Raw genomic sequence first — 22,113 nt, 5'->3', positions numbered from 1 at the left:
GAGACCACGAGGGGAGACCACGAGGAGAGACCACGAGGGGAGACCACGAGGAGAGACCACGAGGGGAGACCACGAGGGGAGACCACGAGGGGAGACCACGAGGAGACCACGAGGGGAGACCACGAGGGGAGACCACGAGGGGATCACGATGAGAGACCACGAGGAGAGACCACGAGGGGACCACGAGGAGAGACCACGAGGAGACCACGAGGAGACCACGAGGAGAGACCATGAGGAGACCACGAGGAGAGACCACGAGGTGACCTCGAGGAGAGACCACGAGGGAAGACCACGAGGGGAGACCACGAGGGGACCACGAGGAGAGACCACGAGGAGAGACCACGAGGGGACCACGAGGAGAGACCACGAGGTAACCACGAGGAGAGACCACGAGGTGACCTCGAGGAGAGACCACGAGGAGACCACGAGAGGACCACGAGGAGAGACCACGAGGTGACCTCGAGGAGAGACCACGAGGAGAGACCACGAGGGGACACCACGAGGAGAGACCACGAGGTGACCTCGAGGAGAGACCACGAGGGGAGACCACGAGGGAAGACCACGAGGGGACCACGAGGAGAGACCACGAGGTGACCTCGAGGAAAGACCACGAGGAGAGACCACGAGGAGACCACGAGGAGACCACGAGGAGAGACCACGAGGAGACCACGAGGGGAGACCACGAGGGGAGACCACGAGGTGACCTCGAGGAGAGACCACGAGGAGAGACCACAAGGTGACTACGAGGGGATCACGAGGAGAGACCACGAGGGGAGACCACGAGGGGAGACCACGAGGGGAGACCACGAGGAGAGACCACGAGGAGAGACCACAAGGAGACCACGAGGAGAGACCACGAGGAGACCACGAGGAGAGACCACGAGGGGAGACCACGAGGAGACCACGAGGAGAGACCACAAGGGGAGACCACGAGGAGACCACGAGGAGACCACGAGGAGAGACCACGAGGTGACCACGAGGGGATCACGAGGAGAGACCACGAGGGGAGACCACGAGGGGAGACCACGAGGAGAGACCACGAGGAGAGACCACGAGGAGAGACCACAAGGAGACCACGAGGAGAGACCACGAGGAGACCACGAGGCGAGACCACGAGGGGAGACCACGAGGAGAGACCACGAGGGGAGACCACGAGGAGACCACGAGATGAGACCACGAGGGGAGACCACGAGGAGACCACGAGGAGACCACGAGGGGAGACCACGAGGAGAGACCACGAGGGGAGACCACGAGGAGACCACGAGGAGACCACGAGGAGAGACCACGAGGAGAGACCACGAGGGGAGACCACGAGGGGAGACCACGAGGAGAGACCACGAGGGGAGACCACGAGGGGAGACCACGAGGAGACCACGAGGGGAGACCACGAGGAGAGACCACGAGGGGATCACGATGAGAAACCACGAGGAGAGACCACGAGGGGACCACGAGGAGACCACGAGGGGAGACCACGAGGGGATCATGAGGAGAGACCACGAGGAGACCACGAGGGGAGACCACGAGGAGAACCATGAGGAGACCACGAGGGGACCACGAGGAGACCACGAGGAGACCACGAGGGGAGACCACGAAGGGAGACCACGAGGAGACCACGAGGAGACCACGAGGGGAGACCATGAGGAGAGACCATGAGGAGAGACCACGAGGAGAGACCACGAGAAGAGACCACGAGGAGAGACCACGAGGAGAGATCACGAGGGGAGACCACGAGGAGACCATGAGGGGAGACCACGAGGGGAGACCATGAGGGTAGACCTTGAGGGGGAGACCACGAGGGGAGACCACGAGGAGAGACCACGAGGAGAGACCACGAGGAGAGACCACGAGAGGATCACAAGGAGAGAACACGAGGAGACAACGAGGAGAGATCACGAGGAGAGACCACGAGGAGACCACGAGAAGACCACGAGGAGAGACCACGAGGAGAGACCATGAGGAAAGACCACGAGAGGAGACCACGAGGAGAGACCACGAGGAGAGACCACGAGGAGAGACCACGAGGGGAGACCACGAGGAGAGACCACGAGGGGATCACGAGGAGAGACCACGAGGGGATCACGAGGAGAGAACACGAGGAGACCACGAGGCGAGACCACGAGGGGAGACCACGAGGAGAGACCACGAGGAAAGACCACGAGGGGAGACCACGAGGAGAGACCACGAGGGGATCACGAGGAGAGACCACAAGAGGATCACGAGGAGAGACCACGAGGAGAGACCACGAGGGGAGACCACGAGGAGAGACCACGGGGAGAGACCACGAGGAAAGACCACGAGGGGAGACCACGAGGAGAGACCACGAGGGGATCACGAGGAGAGACCACAAGAGGATCACGAGGAGAGACCACGAGGAGAGACCACGAGGATAGACCACGAGGGGATCACGAGGAGAGACCACAAGAGGATCACGAGGAGAGACCACGAGGAGAGACCACGAGGATAGACCACGAGGAGAGAACACGAGGGGAGACCACGAGGAGAGACCACGAGGGGATCACGAGGAGAGACCACGAGGGGATCACGAGGAGAGAACACGAGGAGACCACGAGGAGAGACCACGAGGGGAGACCACGAGGAGAGACCACGAGGGGAGACCACGAGGAGAGACCACGAGGAGACACCACGAGAGGATAACGAGGAGAGAACACGAGGAGACCACGAGGAGAGACCACGAGGGGACCACGAGGAGAGACCACGAGGTAACCACGAGGAGAGACCACGAGGTGACCTCGAGGAGAGACCACGAGGAGACCAAGGAGGGGACCACGAGGAGAGACCACGAGGTGACCTCGAGGAGAGACCACGAGGAGAGACCACGAGGGGAGACCACGAGGAGAGACCACGAGGTGACCTCGAGGAGAGACCACGAGGGGAGACCACGAGGAGAGACCACGAGGAGAGACCACGAGGAGACCACGAGGAGAGACCACGAGGGGAATACGAGGAGAGACCACGAGGTGACCTCGAGGAGAGATCACGAGGGGAGACCATGAGGGGACCACGAGGAGAGACCACGAGGAGAGACCACGAGGGGATCACGAGGAGAGACCACGAGGGGAGACCACGAGGGGAGACCACGAGGGGACCACGAGGTGAGACCACGAGGAGACCACGAGGAGAGACCACGAGGAGACCACGAGGGGAGACCACGAGGGGAGACCACGAGGTGACCTCGAGGAGAGACCACGAGGAGAGACCACGAGGTGACCTCGAGGAAAGACCACGAGGAGAGACCACGAGGAGACCACGAGGAGACCACGAGGAGAGACCACGAGGAGACCATGAGGGGAGACCACGAGGGGAGACCACGAGGTGACCTCGAGGAGAGACCACGAGGTGACCTCGAGGAAAGACCACGAGGAGAGACCACGAGGAGACCACGAGGAGACCACGAGGAGAGACCACGAGGAGACCACGAGGGGAGACCACGAGGGGAGACCACGAGGTGACCTCGAGGAGAGCCCACGAGGAGACCACGAGGAGAGACCTCGAGGGGAGACCACGAGGAGACCACGAGGAGAGACCACGAGGGGATCACGAGGAGAGACCACGAGGAGACCACGAGGAGACCACGAGGAGAGACCACGAGGGGATCACGAGGAGAGACCACGGGGAGACCACGAGGAGACACGTGGAGAGACCACGAGGGGAGACCACGAGGGGAGACCTCGAGGTGACCACGAGGAGAGACCACGAGGTGACCTCGAGGAGAGACCACGAGGAGAGACCACGAGGTGACCTCGAGGAGTGACCACGAGGGGAGACCATGAGGGGACCACGAGGAGAGACCACGAGGAGAGACCACGAGGGGATCACGAGGAGAGACCACGAGGAGACCACGAGGAGAGACCACGAGGAGACCACGAGGAGAGACCACGAGGGGAGACCACGAGGAGACCACGAGGGGAGACCACGAGGGGATCACGAGGAGACCACGAGGGAAGACCATGAGGAGAGACCACGAGGGGAGACCACGAGGGGAGACCACGAGGGAAGACCACGAGGGGACCACGAGGAGAGACCACGAGGTGACCTCGAGGAAAGACCACGAGGAGAGACCACGAGGAGACCACGAGGAGACCACGAGGAGAGACCACGAGGAGACCACGAGAGGAGACCACGAGGGGAGACCACGAGGTGACCTCGAGGAGAGACCACGAGGAGAGACCACGAGGTGACCACGAGGGGATCACGAGGAGAGACCACGAGGGGAGACCACGAGGGGAGACCACGAGGAGAGACCACGAGGAGAGACCACAAGGAGACCACGAGGAGAGACCACGAGGAGACCACGAGGAGAGACCACGAGGGGAGACCACGAGGAGAGACCACGAGGAGACCACGAGGAGAGACCACGAGGAGAGACCACGAGGGGAGACCACGAGGGGAGACCACGAGGAGAGACCACGAGGGGAGACCACGAGGAGAGACCACGAGGGGAGGCCACGAGGGGAGACCACGAGGGGAGACCACGAGGGGAGACCACGAGGAGACCACGAGGGGAGACCACGAGGAGAGACCACGAGGGGATCACGATGAGAGACCACGAGGAGAGACCACGAGGGGACCACGGGGTGAGACCACGAGGAGACCACGAGGAGACCACGAGGAGAGACCACGAGGAGACCACAAGGAGAGACCACGAGGTGACCTCGAGGAGAGACCACGAGGGGGGACCACGAGGAGAGACCACGAGGAGAGACCACGAGGGGACCACGAGGAGAGACCACGAGGTAACCACGAGGAGAGACCACGAGGTGACCTCGAGGAGAGACCACGAGGAGACCACGAGAGGACCACGAGGAGAGACCACGAGGTGACCTCGAGGAGAGACCACGAGGAGAGACCACGAGGGGAGACCACGAGGAGAGACCACGAGGTGACCTCGAGGAGAGACCACGAGGGGAGACCACGAGGGAAGACCACGAGGGGACCACGAGGAGAGACCACGAGGTGACCTCGAGGAAAGACCACGAGGAGAGACCACGAGGAGACCACGAGGAGACCACGAGGAGAGACCACGAGGAGACCACGAGGGGAGACCACGAGGGGAGACCACGAGGTGACCTCGAGGAGAGACCACGAGGTGAGACCACAAGGTGACCACGAGGGGATCACGAGGAGAGACCACGAGGGGAGACCACGAGGGGAGACCACGAGGGGAGACCACGAGGAGAGACCACGAGGAGAGACCACGAGGAGAGACCACAAGGAGACCACGAGGAGAGACCACGAGGAGACCACGAGGAGAGACCACGAGGGGAGACCACGAGGAGACCACGAGGAGAGACCACGAGGGGAGACCACGAGGAGACCACGAGGAGACCACGAGGAGAGACCACGAGGTGACCACGAGGGGATCACGAGGAGAGACCACGAGGGGAGACCACGAGGGGAGACCACGAGGAGAGACCACGAGGAGAGACCACGAGGAGAGACCACAAGGAGACCACGAGGAGAGACCACGAGGAGACCACGAGGAGAGACCACGAGGGGAGACCACGAGGAGAGACCACGAGGGGAGACCACGAGGAGACCACGAGGAGAGACCACGAGGAGACCACGAGGAGACCACGAGGAGACCACGAGGGGAGACCACGAGGGGAGACCACGAGGTGACCTCGAGGAGAGACCACGAGGTGACCTCGAGGAAAGACCACGAGGAGAGACCACGAGGAGACCACGAGGAGACCACGAGGAGAGACCACGAGGAGACCACGAGGGGAGACCACGAGGGGAGACCACGAGGTGACCTCGAGGAGAGCCCACGAGGAGACCACGAGGAGAGACCTCGAGGGGAGACCACGAGGAGACCACGAGGAGAGACCACGAGGGGATCACGAGGAGAGACCACGAGGAGACCACGAGGAGACCACGAGGAGAGACCACGAGGGGATCACGAGGAGAGACCACGGGGAGACCACGAGGAGACACGAGGAGAGACCACGAGGGGAGACCACGAGGGGAGACCTCGAGGTGACCACGAGGAGAGACCACGAGGTGACCTCGAGGAGAGACCACGAGGAGAGACCACGAGGTGACCTCGAGGAGTGACCACGAGGGGAGACCATGAGGGGACCACGAGGAGAGACCACGAGGAGAGACCACGAGGGGATCACGAGGAGAGACCACGAGGAGACCACGAGGAGAGACCACGAGGAGACCACGAGGAGAGACCACGAGGGGAGACCACGAGGAGACCATGAGGGGAGACCACGAGGGGATCACGAGGAGACCACGAGGGGAGACCATGAGGAGAGACCACGAGGGGAGACCACGAGGGGAGACCACGAGGGGAACACGAGGAGAGACCACGAGGTGACCTCGAGGAAAGACCACGACGAGAGACCACGAGGAGACCACGAGGAGACCACGAGGAGAGACCACGAGGAGACCACGAGGAGAGACCACGAGGGGAGACCACGAGGAGACCATGAGGGGAGACCACGAGGGGATCACGAGGAGACCACGAGGAGACCACGAGGAGAGACCACGAGGAGACCACGAGAGGAGACCACGAGGGGAGACCACGAGGTGACCTCGAGGAGAGACCACGAGGAGAGACCACGAGGTGACCACGAGGGGATCACGAGGAGAGACCACGAGGGGAGACCACGAGGGGAGACCACGAGGAGAGACCACGAGGAGAGACCACGAGGAGAGACCACAAGGAGACCACGAGGAGAGACCACGAGGAGACCACGAGGAGAGACCACGAGGGGAGACCACGAGGAGAGACCACGAGGAGACCACGAGGAGAGACCACGAGGAGAGACCACGAGGGGAGACCACGAGGGGAGACCACGAGGAGAGACCACGAGGGGAGACCACGAGGAGAGACCACGAGGGGAGGCCACGAGGGGAGACCACGAGGGGAGACCACGAGGAGACCACGAGGGGAGACCACGAGGAGAGACCACGAGGGGATCACGATGAGAGACCACGAGGAGAGACCACGAGGGGACCACGAGGAGAGACCACGAGGAGACCACGAGGAGACCACGAGGAGAGACCACGAGGAGACCACGAGGAGAGACCACGAGGTGACCTCGAGGAGAGACCACGAGGGGAGACCACGAGGGGAGACCACGAGGGGACCACGAGGAGAGACCACGAGGAGAGACCACGAGGGGACCACGAGGAGAGACCACGAGGTAACCACGAGGAGAGACCACGAGGTGACCTCGAGGAGAGACCACGAGGAGACCACGAGAGGACCACGAGGAGAGACCACGAGGTGACCTCGAGGAGAGACCACGAGGAGAGACCACGAGGGGAGACCACGAGGAGAGACCACGAGGTGACCTCGAGGAGAGACCACGAGGGGAGACCACGAGGGAAGACCACGAGGGGACCACGAGGAGAGACCACGAGGTGACCTCGAGGAAAGACCACGAGGAGAGACCACGAGGAGACCACGAGGAGACCACGAGGAGAGACCACGAGGAGACCACGAGGGGAGACCACGAGGGGAGACCACGAGGTGACCTCGAGGAGAGACCACGAGGAGAGACCACAAGGTGACCACGAGGGGATCACGAGGAGAGACCACGAGGGGAGACCACGAGGGGAGACCACGAGGAGAGACCACGAGGAGAGACCACGAGGAGAGACCACAAGGAGACCACGAGGAGAGACCACGAGGAGACCACGAGGAGAGACCACGAGGGGAGACCACGAGGAGACCACGAGGAGAGACCACGAGGGGAGACCACGAGGAGACCACGAGGAGACCACGAGGAGAGACCACGAGGTGACCACGAGGGGATCACGAGGAGAGACCACGAGGGGAGACCACGAGGGGAGACCACGAGGAGAGACCACGAGGAGAGACCACGAGGAGAGACCACAAGGAGACCACGAGGAGAGACCACGAGGAGACCACGAGGAGAGACCACGAGGGGAGACCACGAGGAGAGACCACGAGGGGAGACCACGAGGAGACCACGAGGAGAGACCACGAGGGGAGACCACGAGGAGACCACGAGGAGACCACGAGGAGACCACGAGGGGAGACCACGAGGAGAGACCACGAGGGGAGACCACGAGGAGACCACGAGGAGAGACCACGAGGAGAGACCACGAGGGGAGACCACGAGGGGAGACCACGAGGAGAGACCACGAGGGGAGACCACGAGGGGAGACCACGAGGAGACCACGAGGGGAGACCACGAGGAGAGACCACGAGGGGATCACGATGAGAGACCACGAGGAGAGACCACGAGGGGACCACGAGGAGACCACGAGGGGAGACCACGAGGGGATCATGAGGAGAGACCACGAGGAGACCACGAGGGGAGACCACGAGGAGAACCATGAGGAGACCACGAGGGGACCACGAGGAGACCACGAGGAGACCACGAGGGGAGACCACGAAGGGAGACCACGAGGAGACCACGAGGAGACCACGAGGGGAGACCATGAGGAGAGACCATGAGGAGAGACCACGAGGAGAGACCACGAGAAGAGACCACGAGGAGAGACCACGAGGAGAGATCACGAGGGGAGACCACGAGGAGACCATGAGGGGAGACCACGAGGGGAGACCATGAGGGTAGACCTTGAGGGGGAGACCACGAGGGGAGACCACGAGGAGAGACCACGAGGAGAGACCACGAGGAGAGACCACGAGAGGATCACAAGGAGAGAACACGAGGAGACAACGAGGAGAGATCACGAGGAGAGACCACGAGGAGACCACGAGAAGACCACGAGGAGAGACCACGAGGAGAGACCACGAGGAAAGACCACGAGAGGAGACCACGAGGAGAGACCACGAGGGGATCACGAGGAGAGACCACGAGGGGATCACGAGGAGAGACCACGAGGAGAGACCACGAGGAGAGACCACGAGGGGAGACCACGAGGAGAGACCACGAGGGGATCACGAGGAGAGACCACGAGGGGATCACGAGGAGAGAACACGAGGAGACCACGAGGCGAGACCACGAGGGGAGACCACGAGGAGAGACCACGAGGAAAGACCACGAGGGGAGACCACGAGGAGAGACCACGAGGGGATCACGAGGAGAGACCACGAGGAGAGACCACGAGGAGAGACCACGAGGGGAGACCACGAGGAGAGACCACGAGGAGAGACCACGAGGAAAGACCACGAGGGGAGACCACGAGGAGAGACCACGAGGGGATCACGAGGAGAGACCACAAGAGGATCACGAGGAGAGACCACGAGGAGAGACCACGAGGATAGACCACGAGGGGATCACGAGGAGAGACCACAAGAGGATCACGAGGAGAGACCACGAGGAGAGACCACGAGGATAGACCACGAGGAGAGAACACGAGGGGAGACCACGAGGAGAGACCACGAGGGGATCACGAGGAGAGACCACGAGGGGATCACGAGGAGAGAACACGAGGAGACCACGAGGAGAGACCACGAGGGGAGACCACGAGGAGAGACCACGAGGGGAGACCACGAGGAGAGACCACGAGGAGACACCACGAGAGGATAACGAGGAGAGAACACGAGGAGACCACGAGGAGAGACCACGAGGGGACCACGAGGAGAGACCACGAGGTAACCACGAGGAGAGACCACGAGGTGACCTCGAGGAGAGACCACGAGGAGACCAAGGAGGGGACCACGAGGAGAGACCACGAGGTGACCTCGAGGAGAGACCACGAGGAGAGACCACGAGGGGAGACCACGAGGAGAGACCACGAGGTGACCTCGAGGAGAGACCACGAGGGGAGACCACGAGGAGAGACCACGAGGAGACCACGAGGAGAGACCACGAGGGGACTACGAGGAGAGACCACGAGGTGACCTCGAGGAGAGACCACGAGGGGAGACCATGAGGGGACCACGAGGAGAGACCACGAGGAGAGACCACGAGGGGATCACGAGGAGAGACCACGAGGGGAGACCACGAGGGGAGACCACGAGGGGACCACGAGGTGAGACCACGAGGAGACCACGAGGAGAGACCACGAGGAGACCACGAGGGGAGACCACGAGGGGAGACCACGAGGTGACCTCGAGGAGAGACCACGAGGTGACCTCGAGGAAAGACCACGAGGAGAGACCACGAGGAGACCACGAGGAGACCACGAGGAGAGACCACGAGGAGACCACGAGGGGAGACCACGAGGGGAGACCACGAGGTGACCTCGAGGAGAGACCACGAGGTGACCTCGAGGAAAGACCACGAGGAGAGACCACGAGGAGACCACGAGGAGAGACCACGAGGGGAGACCACGAGGGGAGACCACGAGGGGACCACGAGGTGAGACCACGAGGAGACCACGAGGAGAGACCACGAGGAGACCACGAGGGGAGACCACGAGGGGAGACCACGAGGTGACCTCGAGGAGATACCACGAGGAGAGACCACGAGGTGACCTCGAGGAAAGACCACGAGGAGAGACCACGAGGAGACCACGAGGAGACCACGAGGAGAGACCACGAGGAGACCACGAGGGGAGACCACGAGGGGAGACCACGAGGTGACCTCGAGGAGAGCCCACGAGGAGACCACGAGGGGAGACCACGAGGGGAGACCACGAGGGGACCACGAGGGGAGACCACGAGGAGACCACGAGGGGAGACCACGAGGGGAGACCACGAGGGGACCACGAGGAGAGACCACGAGGAGAGACCTCGAGGAGAGACCACGATGAGAGACCACGAGGAGAGACCTCGAGGAGAGACCACGATGAGAGACCACGAGGTGACCTCGAGGAGAGACCTCGAGGGGACCACGAGGAGACCACGAGAAGAGACCACGAGGAGAGACCACGAGGAGAGACCACGAGGAGAGACCACGAGGGGATCACGAGGAGAGACCACGAGGAGACCACGAGGAGAGACCACGAGGAGATCACGAGGAGAGACCACGAGGAGACCACGAGGAACCACGAGGGGATCACGAGGAGAGACCACGAGGAGACCACGAGGAGAGACCACGAGGGTATCACGAGGAGAGACCACGAGGAGACCACGAGGAGAGACCACGAGGAGATCACGAGGAGAGACCACGAGGAGACCACGAGGAGAGACCACGAGGGGAGACCACGAGGAGAGACCACGAGGGGATCACGAGGAGAGACCACGAGGAGACCACGAGGAGAGACCACGAGGGGATCATGAGGAGAGACCACGAGGAGACCACGAGGAGAGACCACGAGGGGATCACGAGGAGAGACCACGAGGGGATCACGAGGAGAGAACACGAGGAGACCACGAGGAGAGACCACGAGGGGAGACCACGAGGAGAGACCACGAGGGGAGACCACGAGGAGAGACCACGAGGAGACACCACGAGAGGATAACGAGGAGAGAACACGAGGAGACCACGAGGAGAGACCACGAGGGGACCACGAGGAGAGACCACGAGGTAACCACGAGGAGAGACCACGAGGTGACCTCGAGGAGAGACCACGAGGAGACCAAGGAGGGGACCACGAGGAGAGACCACGAGGTGACCTCGAGGAGAGACCACGAGGAGAGACCACGAGGGGAGACCACGAGGAGAGACCACGAGGTGACCTCGAGGAGAGACCACGAGGGGAGACCACGAGGAGAGACCACGAGGAGACCACGAGGAGAGACCACGAGGGGACTACGAGGAGAGACCACGAGGTGACCTCGAGGAGAGACCACGAGGGGAGACCATGAGGGGACCACGAGGAGAGACCACGAGGAGAGACCACGAGGGGATCACGAGGAGAGACCACGAGGGGAGACCACGAGGGGAGACCACGAGGGGACCACGAGGTGAGACCACGAGGAGACCACGAGGAGAGACCACGAGGAGACCACGAGGGGAGACCACGAGGGGAGACCACGAGGTGACCTCGAGGAGAGACCACGAGGTGACCTCGAGGAAAGACCACGAGGAGAGACCACGAGGAGACCACGAGGAGACCACGAGGAGAGACCACGAGGAGACCACGAGGGGAGACCACGAGGGGAGACCACGAGGTGACCTCGAGGAGAGACCACGAGGTGACCTCGAGGAAAGACCACGAGGAGAGACCACGAGGAGACCACGAGGAGAGACCACGAGGGGAGACCATGAGGGGAGACCACGAGGGGACCACGAGGTGAGACCACGAGGAGACCACGAGGAGAGACCACGAGGAGACCACGAGGGGAGACCACGAGGGGAGACCACGAGGTGACCTCGAGGAGAGACCACGAGGAGAGACCACGAGGTGACCTCGAGGAAAGACCACGAGGAGAGACCACGAGGAGACCACGAGGAGACCACGAGGAGAGACCACGAGGAGACCACGAGGGGAGACCACGAGGGGAGACCACGAGGTGACCTCGAGGAGAGCCCACGAGGAGACCACGAGGGGAGACCACGAGGGGAGACCACGAGGGGACCACGAGGGGAGACCACGAGGAGACCACGAGGGGAGACCACGAGGGGAGACCACGAGGGGACCACGAGGAGAGACCACGAGGAGAGACCTCGAGGAGAGACCACGATGAGAGACCACGAGGAGAGACCTCGAGGAGAGACCACGATGAGAGACCACGAGGTGACCTCGAGGAGAGACCTCGAGGGGACCACGAGGAGACCACGAGAAGAGACCACGAGGAGAGACCACGAGGAGAGACCACGAGGAGAGACCACGAGGGGATCACGAGGAGAGACCACGAGGAGACCACGAGGAGAGACCACGAGGAGATCACGAGGAGAGACCACGAGGAGACCACGAGGAGAGACCACGAGGGGATCACGAGGAGAGACCACGAGGAGACCACGAGGAGAGACCACGAGGGTATCACGAGGAGAGACCACGAGGAGACCACGAGGAGAGACCACGAGGAGATCACGAGGAGAGACCACGAGGAGACCACGAGGAGAGACCACGAGGGGAGACCACGAGGAGAGACCACGAGGGGATCACGAGGAGAGACCACGAGGAGACCACGAGGAGAGACCACGAGGGGATCATGAGGAGAGACCACGAGGAGACCACGAGGAGAGACCACGAGGGGATCACGAGGAGAGACCACGAGGAGACCACGAGGAGAGACCACGAGGGGATCACGAGGAGAGACCACGAGGGGAGACCACGAGGGGAGACCACGAGGAGAGACCACGAGGAGAGACCACGAGGGGACCACGAGGAGAGACCACGAGGGGACCACGAGGAGAGACCACGAGGGGATCACGAGGAGAGACCACGAGGGGAGACCACGAGGGGAGACCACGAGGAGAGACCACGAGGAGAGACCACGAGGAGAGACCACGAGGGGATCACGAGAAGACCACGAGGGGATCACGAGGAGAGACCACGAGGAGACCACGAGGAGAGACCACGAGGAGAGACCACGAGGAGAGGCCATGAGGGGATCACGAGGAGACCACGAGGGGATCACGAGGAGAGACCACGAGGAGACCACGAGGAGAGACCACGAGGGGATCACGAGGAGAGACCACGAGGGGAGACCACGAGGAGAGACCACGAGGGGAGACCACGAGGAGAGACCACGAGGAGACCACGAGGGGATCACGAGGAGAGACCACGAGGGGACCACGAGGAGACCACGAGGGGATCACGAGGAGAGACCACGAGGAGACCACGAGGAGAGACCACGAGGGGAGACCACGAGGAGAGACCATGAGGAGACCACGAGGGGAGACTACGACGGGAGACCACGAGGAGAGACCATGAAGGGATCACGAGGGGATCACGAGGGGAGACCACGAGGGGACCACGAGGAGAGGCCACGAGGAGACCACGAGGGGAGACCACGAGGAGAGACCACGAGGAGAGGCCACGAGGAGATCACGAGGGGAGACCACGAGGAGAAACCACGAGGGGATCACGAGGGGAGACCACGAGGGGACCAAGAGGGGAGACCACGAGGGGAGACCACGAGGAGAGACCACGAGGGGACTACGAGGAGAGACCACGAGGTGACCTCGAGGAGAGACCACGAGGGGAGACCACGAGGGGACCACGAGGAGAGACCACGAGGAGAGACCACGAGGGGATCACGAGGAGAGACCACGAGGGGAGACCACGAGGGGAGACCACGAGGTGAGACCACGAGGAGACCACGAGGAGACCACGAGGGGAGACCACGAGGTGAGACCACGAGGAGACCACGAGGAGAGACCACGAGGAGACCACGAGGAGAGACCACGAGGAGACCACGAGGGGAGACCACGAGGGGAGACCACGAGGGGAGACCACGAGGGGAGACCACGAGGAGAGACCACGAGGGGAGACCACGAGGGGAGACCACGAGGGGACCACGAGGTGAGACCACGAGGAGACCACGAGGAGAGACCACGAGGGGAGACCACGAGGTGACCTCGAGGAGAGACCACGAGGAGAGACCACGAGGTGACCTCGAGGAGAGACCACGAGGAGAGACCACGAGGTGACCTCGAGGAAAGACCACGAGGAGAGACCACGAGGAGAGACCACGAGGAGACCACGAGGAGAGACCACGAGGGGAGACCACGAGGTGACCTCGAGGAGAGCCCACGAGGAGACCACGAGGGGAGACCACGAGGGGACCACGAGGGGAGACCACGAGGAGACCACGAGGAGACCACGAGGAGAGACCACGAGGAGAGACCTCGAGGAGAGACCACGATGAGAGACCACGAGGGGACCTCGAGGAGAGACCTCGAGGGGAGACCACGAGGAGACCACGAGGAGAGACCACGAGGGGATCACGAGGAGAGACCACGAGGAGACCACAAGGAGAGACCACGAGGGGATCACGAGGAGAGACCACGAGGGGAGACCACGAGGAGAGACCACGAGGGGATCACGAGGAGAGACCACGAGGGGAGACCACGAGGGGAGACCACGAGGAGAGACCACGAGGAGAGACCACGAGGGGACCACGAGGAGAGACCACGAGGGGAGACCACGAGGAGAGACCACGAGGAGAGACCACGATGGGATCATGAGGAGAGAACACGAGGGGAGACCACGAGGAGAGACCACGAGGAGAGACCACGAGGGGACCACGAGGAGACCACGAGGGGATCACGAGGAGAGACCACGAGGAGAGACCACGAGGGGATCACGAGGAGAGACCACGAGGGGAGACCACGAGGAGAGACCACGAGGAGAGACCACGAGGAGAGACCACGAGGGGAGACCACGAGGAGAGACCACGAGGGGACCACGAGGAGACCACGAGGAGAGACCACGAGGAGAGACCACGAGGGGATCACGAGGAGAGACCACGAGGGGATCACGAGGAGAGACCACGAGGGGAGACCACGAGGAGAGGCCACAAGGGGAGACCACGAGGGGACCACGAGGAGAGACCACGAGGAGAGACCATGAGGAGACCACGAGGGGAGACTACGACGGGAGAGCACGAGGAGAGACCATGAAGGGATCACGAGGGGATCACGAGGGGAGACCATGAGGAGAGACCACGAGGGGACCTCGAGGAGAGACCACGAGGGGAGACCACGAGGGGACCACGAGGGGAGACCACGAGGGGACCACGAGGAGAGGCCACGAGGAGACCACGAGGGGAGACCACGAGGAGAGACCACGAGGGGAGACCACGAGGAGAGACCACGAGGGGAGACCACGAGGGGACCACGAGGGGAGACCACGAGGGGACCACGAGGAGAGGCCACGAGGAGACCACGAGGGGAGACCACGAGGGGAGACCACGAGGAGAGACCACGAGGAGAGGCCACGAGGAGATCACGAGGGGAGACCACGAGGAGAAACCACGAGGGGATCACGAGGGGAGACCACGAGGGGACCAAGAGGGGAGACCACGAGGGGACCAAGAGGGGAGACCACGAGGGGAGACCACGAGGAGAGACCACGAGGGGAGACCACGAGGAGAGACCACGAGGAGACCACGAGGAGAGACCACGAGGAGACCACGAGGGGAGACCACGAGGAGAGACCACGAGGAGAGACCACGAGGGGACCACGAGGAGAGACCACGAGGAGACCACGAGGAGAGACCACGAGGGGACCACGAGGGGACACCACAAGGAGAGACCACGAGGGGACCACGAGGGGAGACCACGAGGAGAGACCACGAGGAGACCACGAGGGGAGACCACGAGGAGAGACCACGAGGAGACCACGAGGGGAGACCACGAGAAGAGACCACGAGGGGACCACGAGGGGAGACCATGAGGAGAGACCACGAGGGGACCACGAGGAGAGACCACGAGGAGAGACCACGAGGGGAGACCACGAGGAGAGACCACGAGGGGAGACCACGAGGAGAGACCACGAGGGGACCTCGAGGAGAGACCACGAGGGGAGACCACGAGGGGACCACGAGGAGAGACCACGAGGGGATCACGAGGAGACCTCGAGGGGAGACCACGAGGGGACCACGAGGAGAGACCACGAGGGGAGACCATGAGGGAACCACGAGGGGAGACCATGAGGAGAGACCACGAGGGGAGACCACGAGGGAACCACGAGGGGAGACCATGAGGAGAGACCACGAGGGGAGACCACGAGGGGATCACGAGGAGACCACAAGGGGACCACGAGGAGAGACCACGAGGGGAGACCATGAGGGGACTACGAGGGGAGACCATGAGGAGAGACCACGAACGGAGACCACGAGGGGACCACGAGGAGCCAGAAGCAGCTCAGCGATTACTCCACCAGTCATCCAGCATCGTTTGGCAGGAAATGGAAGACGGGTACCAAAGCAAAGTGAGGTTCGGAACGTCCATGGAAGGAACGGCACTACAGAGAACGGCCAGATGAAGAACCAACTGGTCACAGAACCAATGACCACGAACCTACAATAGCTACAGCCAGGACGGGTGAGTATATGTTTTCAGTCGATTTCTCTCAGAAGTCGAGTCCTGTAGTTTTAGTCGGTTTTTGTGCGTAATAAAACTGACACTGGGTTAAGCCTAAATTTTGTGCCACATGTTGTCCTTTCCAATATAAGTTCCGAGGTCTAAGACTTAGAGTAGAGTGAAAAACAAACACCCTACAACACTGTCGGAGGGGAAGTACTGACGGAGCACGGTGCTGTCGCAAGTGCCGTCTTTCGGATGAGACGTTAAACTAAGGGCTCCGTCTACCCTCTCAGGTGGGATGTAAGTGATCCCACGGCTACTATTGGAAGAAGAGCAGGGGAGTTCTCCCTGGTGACCTGGGGACAATATTCTTTCCTCAACCAACAAAACTAAAAAATAGATCTAATCCCAAATTCTATTAGAAAAATTTACAGAATTTTTTCTCTCTGGTTAAACTTACAATTGGGAGAGATGAGACATATGAATAGGTGAGAAAGACAGAGAGAGAGAGACAGAGAGAGACAGAGATAGAGAGAGACAGATAGAGAGAGAGGGAGAGAAAGACAGAGAGAGACAGAGAATGAGATTGAGAGAGAAATGTCGAGAAAGAGAGAGAGACAGAGAGAGATAGAGAGAGAGGGAATGAAAGACAGGGAGAGATAGACACAGAGAGACAGCAAGGGAGGGAGGGAAAGGCAGAGAGAGAGGGAATGAAAGATAGAGAGGGGCAGATATAGAGAGAGGCAGAGAGAGGAGAGGGAAAGACAGAGAGAGAGAGATAGAGAGAGATAGAGATAGAGATAGAGGAGAGAGAGAGGGGGAGAGAGACAGAGACAGCGAGAGAGACAGAGACAGAGAGAGGGGGCGAGAAAGGCAGAAGGATGAGAGAGAGAGAGAGAGAGAGAAAAAGAGAGAGAGAAAAAGAGAGAGACAGAGAGAGAGAGGGAGAGAGGCAGAGTGAGGGAAAGAGACAGAGAGAGAGATAGAGACAGAGAGATTGAGAGACAGAGAGCAACAGGAAGAGACAGCGAGAGAGACAGAGAGAGACAGAGAGAGAGACAGACAGACAGACAGAGAGAGAGAAAGAGAAAGAGACAGAGAGAGAGAGAGAGAGAGAGCGAGACAGAGAGAGAGACAGAGACAGAGAGACAGAGAAAGATTGAATGCCAGAGACAGAGATTGAGAGACAGAGAGAGAGAGAGAGAGAAACAGCGAGAGAGAGACAGCGAGACAGAGAAACAGAGACAGAGGCAGAGACAGAGAGAGAGAGATTGAGAGACAGAGAGCAACAGGGAGAGACAGAGACAGAGAGAGACAGAGAGAGAGAGACAGCGAGAGAGACAGAGACAGAGAGAGGGGGAGAGAAAGGTAGAGAGGGAGAGAGAGAGAGGAAGAGAGGAAGAGACAGAAAGAAAGAGAAGAGAGAGAGACAGAGAGTGAGGGAGAGAGACAGAGAGAGACAGAGACAGCGAGAGAGAGAGAGAGAGAGATTGAGAGACAGAGAGCAACAGGGAGAGACAGCGAGAGAGACAGAGAAAGTCAGAGAGAGAGCGAGACAGACAGACAGAGAGAGAGAAAGAGAGAGAGAGACAGAGAGAGAGACAGAGAAAGATTGAATGCCAGAGACAGAGATTGAGAGAGAGAGAGAGAGAGAAACAGCGAGAGAGAGAGACAGCGAGACAGAGAAACAGAGACAGAGACAGAGACAGAGAGAGAGAGATTGAGAGACAGAGAGCAACAGGGAGAGACAGAGAGAGAGAGAGAGAGACAGAGAGAGAGAGAGAGACAGCGAGAGAGACAGAGACAGAGAGAGGGGGAGAGAAAGGCAGAGAGGGAGAGAGAGAGAGGAAGAGAGGAAGAGACAGAGAGAAAGAGAAGAGAGAGAGACAGAGAGAGAGAGAGACAGAGAGTGAGGGAGAGAGACAGAGAGAGACAGAGACAGAGACACAGAGAAAGATTGAATGCCAGAGACAGAGATTGAGAGACAGCGAGAGAGAGAGAGAGACAGTGAGAGAGACAGAGAAAGTCAGAGAGACTGATCAAGACAGACAGACAGAGAGAGAGAAAGAGAGAGAGAGACAGAGAGAGAGACAGAGACAGAGACACAGAGAAAGATTGAATGCCAGAGACAGAGATTGAGAGACAGAGAGAGAGAGAGAGACAGTGAGAGAGACAGAGAAATAGCGAGAGAGAGAGACAGTGAGACAGAGAAACAGAGACAGAGACACAGACAGAGAGAGAGAGAGATTGAGAGACAGAGAGCAACAGGAAGCGACAGCGAGAGAGACAGAGAGAGACAGAGATAGAGAGAGAGAGAGAGAGAGACAGAGAGAGAGACAGAGAGAGAGAGCCAGAGAGAGATTGAGAGACTGAGACAGAGATTGAGAGAGAGAGAGAGAGAAAGCGAGAGAGATGGAGAAACAGCGAGAGAGACAGAGAGAGACAGAGATAGAGAGAGAGAGAGAGAGACAGAGAGAGAAACAGAGAGAGAGAGCCAGAGAGAGATTGAGAGACTGAGACAGAGATTGAGAGAGAGAGAGAGAGAAAGCGAGAGAGATGGAGAAACAGCGAGAGAGACAGAGAGAGACAGAGATAGAGAGAGAGAGAGAGAGAGAGAGAGAGACAGAGAGAGAGAGCCAGAGAGAGATTGAGAGACTGAGACAGAGATTGAGAGAGAGAGAGAGAGAGAGAGAAAGCGAGAGAGATGGAGAAACAGCGAGAGAGACAGCGAGGCAGAGAGAGAGAGAAACAGAGACACAGAGAGAGAGAGTGGCAGAGTTTGAGAGACAGCGGGAAACAGAGAGACAGGGAGAGAGAGTGAGAGAGAGTGAGAGACAGAGATTGAGAGACAGAGATGAGAGCGAGAAAGAGAAATAGGGAGACAGAGAGAGAGAGAGCGAGAGAGAGAGAGAGAGAGAGTTCAGTAGCTGTAAAAATATTTACAGGGAAAGAGAGAGAGGAAGTTACAAGCCACGATTGAGCGAGGAGCGGAGACAAACAGAGAGTGAGAGAGAGATGGGAGATGTTGAAATTAAATAGAAACTCACATTTCAGATAGAATTGGAACACGTCACGTGAAGGTGACAGGTCCGGACTCGCTGTGTGCTGCACAGTGGGCTGGAGGCTGTGTCCTCGGAAGTTCTGCTTTGTGATCGTGCCCGGTCTGTGCGTGCCCTGTCCCTGGTGAGGAAACGCTCGCTGGTCTAAGCTCGGAGGCAAGGGGCTGTGGTCAGAATTCTGTGTGGGTCAGGCTTCCGTGTTCCTGGTCACAGAGCCTGTTGTTCCTGTCTGGCGGGGAGACGGTCTGTGGTGTGAGCTCGGTGACAGGAGGAGGAGAAACTGAGAGAGAGACTTTGGGGGAGAGATAGGAAAAAGAACATTGAAGGACGAGAGTCTCCTTCTTATGTTCAGCAGCTTCCTCTCTCCTCCCTCCCTCCTTCACCCCTCCCTCTCTCCTCCGTCCCTCCTTCATCCCATCCCTCTTTCCTCCCTCCCTCCTTCACCCCGTCCCTCCCTCCTCTGTCCCTCCTTCACTCCGTCCCCCCCTCCTCTGTCCCTCCTTCACTCCGTCCCTCCCTCCTCCGTCTCTCCTTCCTCTCTCCCCACCTTCCCTACTTCACTCCTCCCTCTCTCCTTCACCCCCTCCTCTCTCTTTCACCCTCTCCCTCCTTCCTTCACCCCCTCTGTCTCTCCTTCACCCCTCCCCCCTTCTTCACCCCATCCCTCTCTCCTTCACCCTCTCCTCTCTCCTTCACCCTCTCCTTCCATCACCCCCTTTGTCTCTCCTTCACCCACTCCTCTCCCCTTCACCCGCTCCCTCGCTCCTTCACCCCCTCCCTCTCTCCTTCATCCGCTTCCTCTCTCCTTCACCCCCTCCCTCTTTCCTTCACCCCCTCCCTCTCTCCTTCACCCCCTCCCTCTCTCCTTCACCCCCTCCCTCTCTCCTTCACTCCTTCCTCTCTCCTTCACCCCCTCCTCTCTCTTTCACCCTCTCCCTCCTTCCTTCACCCCCTCTGTCTCTCCTTCACCCCTCCCCCCTTCTTCACCCCATCCCTCTCTCCTTCATTGCTTCCTTCTCTCCTTCACCCTCTCTCTTTCACACCCTCCCTCTCTTCTTCATTCCCTCTGTCTCTCCTTCACCCCCTCCCTCTCTCCTTTACCCCCTTCCTCTCTCGTTCAGCCCCTCTCTCTCTCATTCACCCCTCCTTCTCTCCTTCACTTTCTCCCCCTCTCCTTCTTCCCTCTCTCGTTCACCCCCACCTCCCTCCCTCGTTCACCCCCTCCCTTCCTCACTCTCTCCTTTACCTCCTCCCTCTCTCCTCTCATTCACCACCCTCATTCCCTCTTCACCTCTCTCTCTCTTGTTCACCTCCTCCCTCTCTCCTTCATCCCCGCCCTCTCTCATTCAGTCCCTTCATGGCCTGACACTTGATGGCGTGACATCTGATCGCATGACCTCTGATGGGGTGACGCTTGATTGTGTGACATCGAGTGGTGTGACGCTTGATGGCGTGACACGATGGCGTGACGCTTGATTGTGTGACACTGGATGGTGTTACATTTGATTGTGTGACACTTGATGGCGTGCCCTTTGATGGCGTGACACTTGATAGCGTGACACTGGCTCGTGTGACACTCGCCCACGCTTCCCAAACGTTACTGCATTCACCTTCTAAACATCGAGACTCCCCCCTGCAGTCCAGAGACTTCACCCCCGCACAGCAAAAGGTTGTGACAAAGACACATTAATCCAAGGACGCTCAGCCTGTGTTGAGCAAGGACGTTGTGTCTACGCTTTCACTTCTGCAACAGTCTTATCGAGCGCAGATGCACATTCTCTAATGCTCGTGCACATTCTGTTTTCAGGCTCATTTATTTCGGGAATCTGAGAAGTGGTGTCACTGACAGGAAGGCAGAATAACCAGTTCCCTACAACATTTCACAGCACTTTGTCCCACAAACATTAGCAGATCCTCACTTGGCCCCGTTTAACGTCCCATGCCCTATGCTTCATTTCGAGACATGCTCACACTTGCATGCTTGTTGCAAGGCTGAAGGTGTGGTGCATCTAATTTCTCCGGGAGACTCTACAAGCTGAACAAACGCAGGCTGGCTGAAAATTCCTCAGCTCCATTAACCGCTTCCAACCAGCGAATGTCGGCCATGTCTTTCTTCTAAAAGAAAGGCCTTTCACCACCTCAGGACGTCTCAAAGCGCTTCATAGACAGCTCCCTCAGTACCGCCCTTCCGACAGTGCGGCGCTCCCTCAGTACCGCCCTTCCGATAGTGCTGCGCTCCATCAGTACCACCCTTCCGATAGTGCAGTGCTCTCTCAGTA

The 22,113-nt window shown here is 60.3% G+C and overlaps 1 protein-coding gene across 1 annotated transcript in view; it reads right to left on the bottom strand.

Moving 5' to 3' along the window:
* gjz1 (gap junction protein zeta 1) overlaps positions 1 to 20,088 on the bottom strand; it is a 43,023-nt gene extending 22,935 nt beyond the window's left edge. The window contains exon 1 of the mRNA XM_070882207.1: positions 19,823 to 20,088. The gene's annotated coding sequence lies outside the window, so the exon portion shown is untranslated. The remainder of the gene's footprint in view (positions 1 to 19,822) is intronic.
* Between the last annotated feature and the right edge of the window lie 2,025 nt (positions 20,089 to 22,113).

Source organism: Pristiophorus japonicus, chromosome 6 (genome assembly GCF_044704955.1).
Source record: "Pristiophorus japonicus isolate sPriJap1 chromosome 6, sPriJap1.hap1, whole genome shotgun sequence".
Classification (NCBI taxonomy): Eukaryota; Metazoa; Chordata; class Chondrichthyes; family Pristiophoridae; genus Pristiophorus; species Pristiophorus japonicus.
The sequence above is the reverse complement of the archived record's forward strand: the minus strand, read 5'-3'. Positions and strand labels throughout refer to the sequence as shown.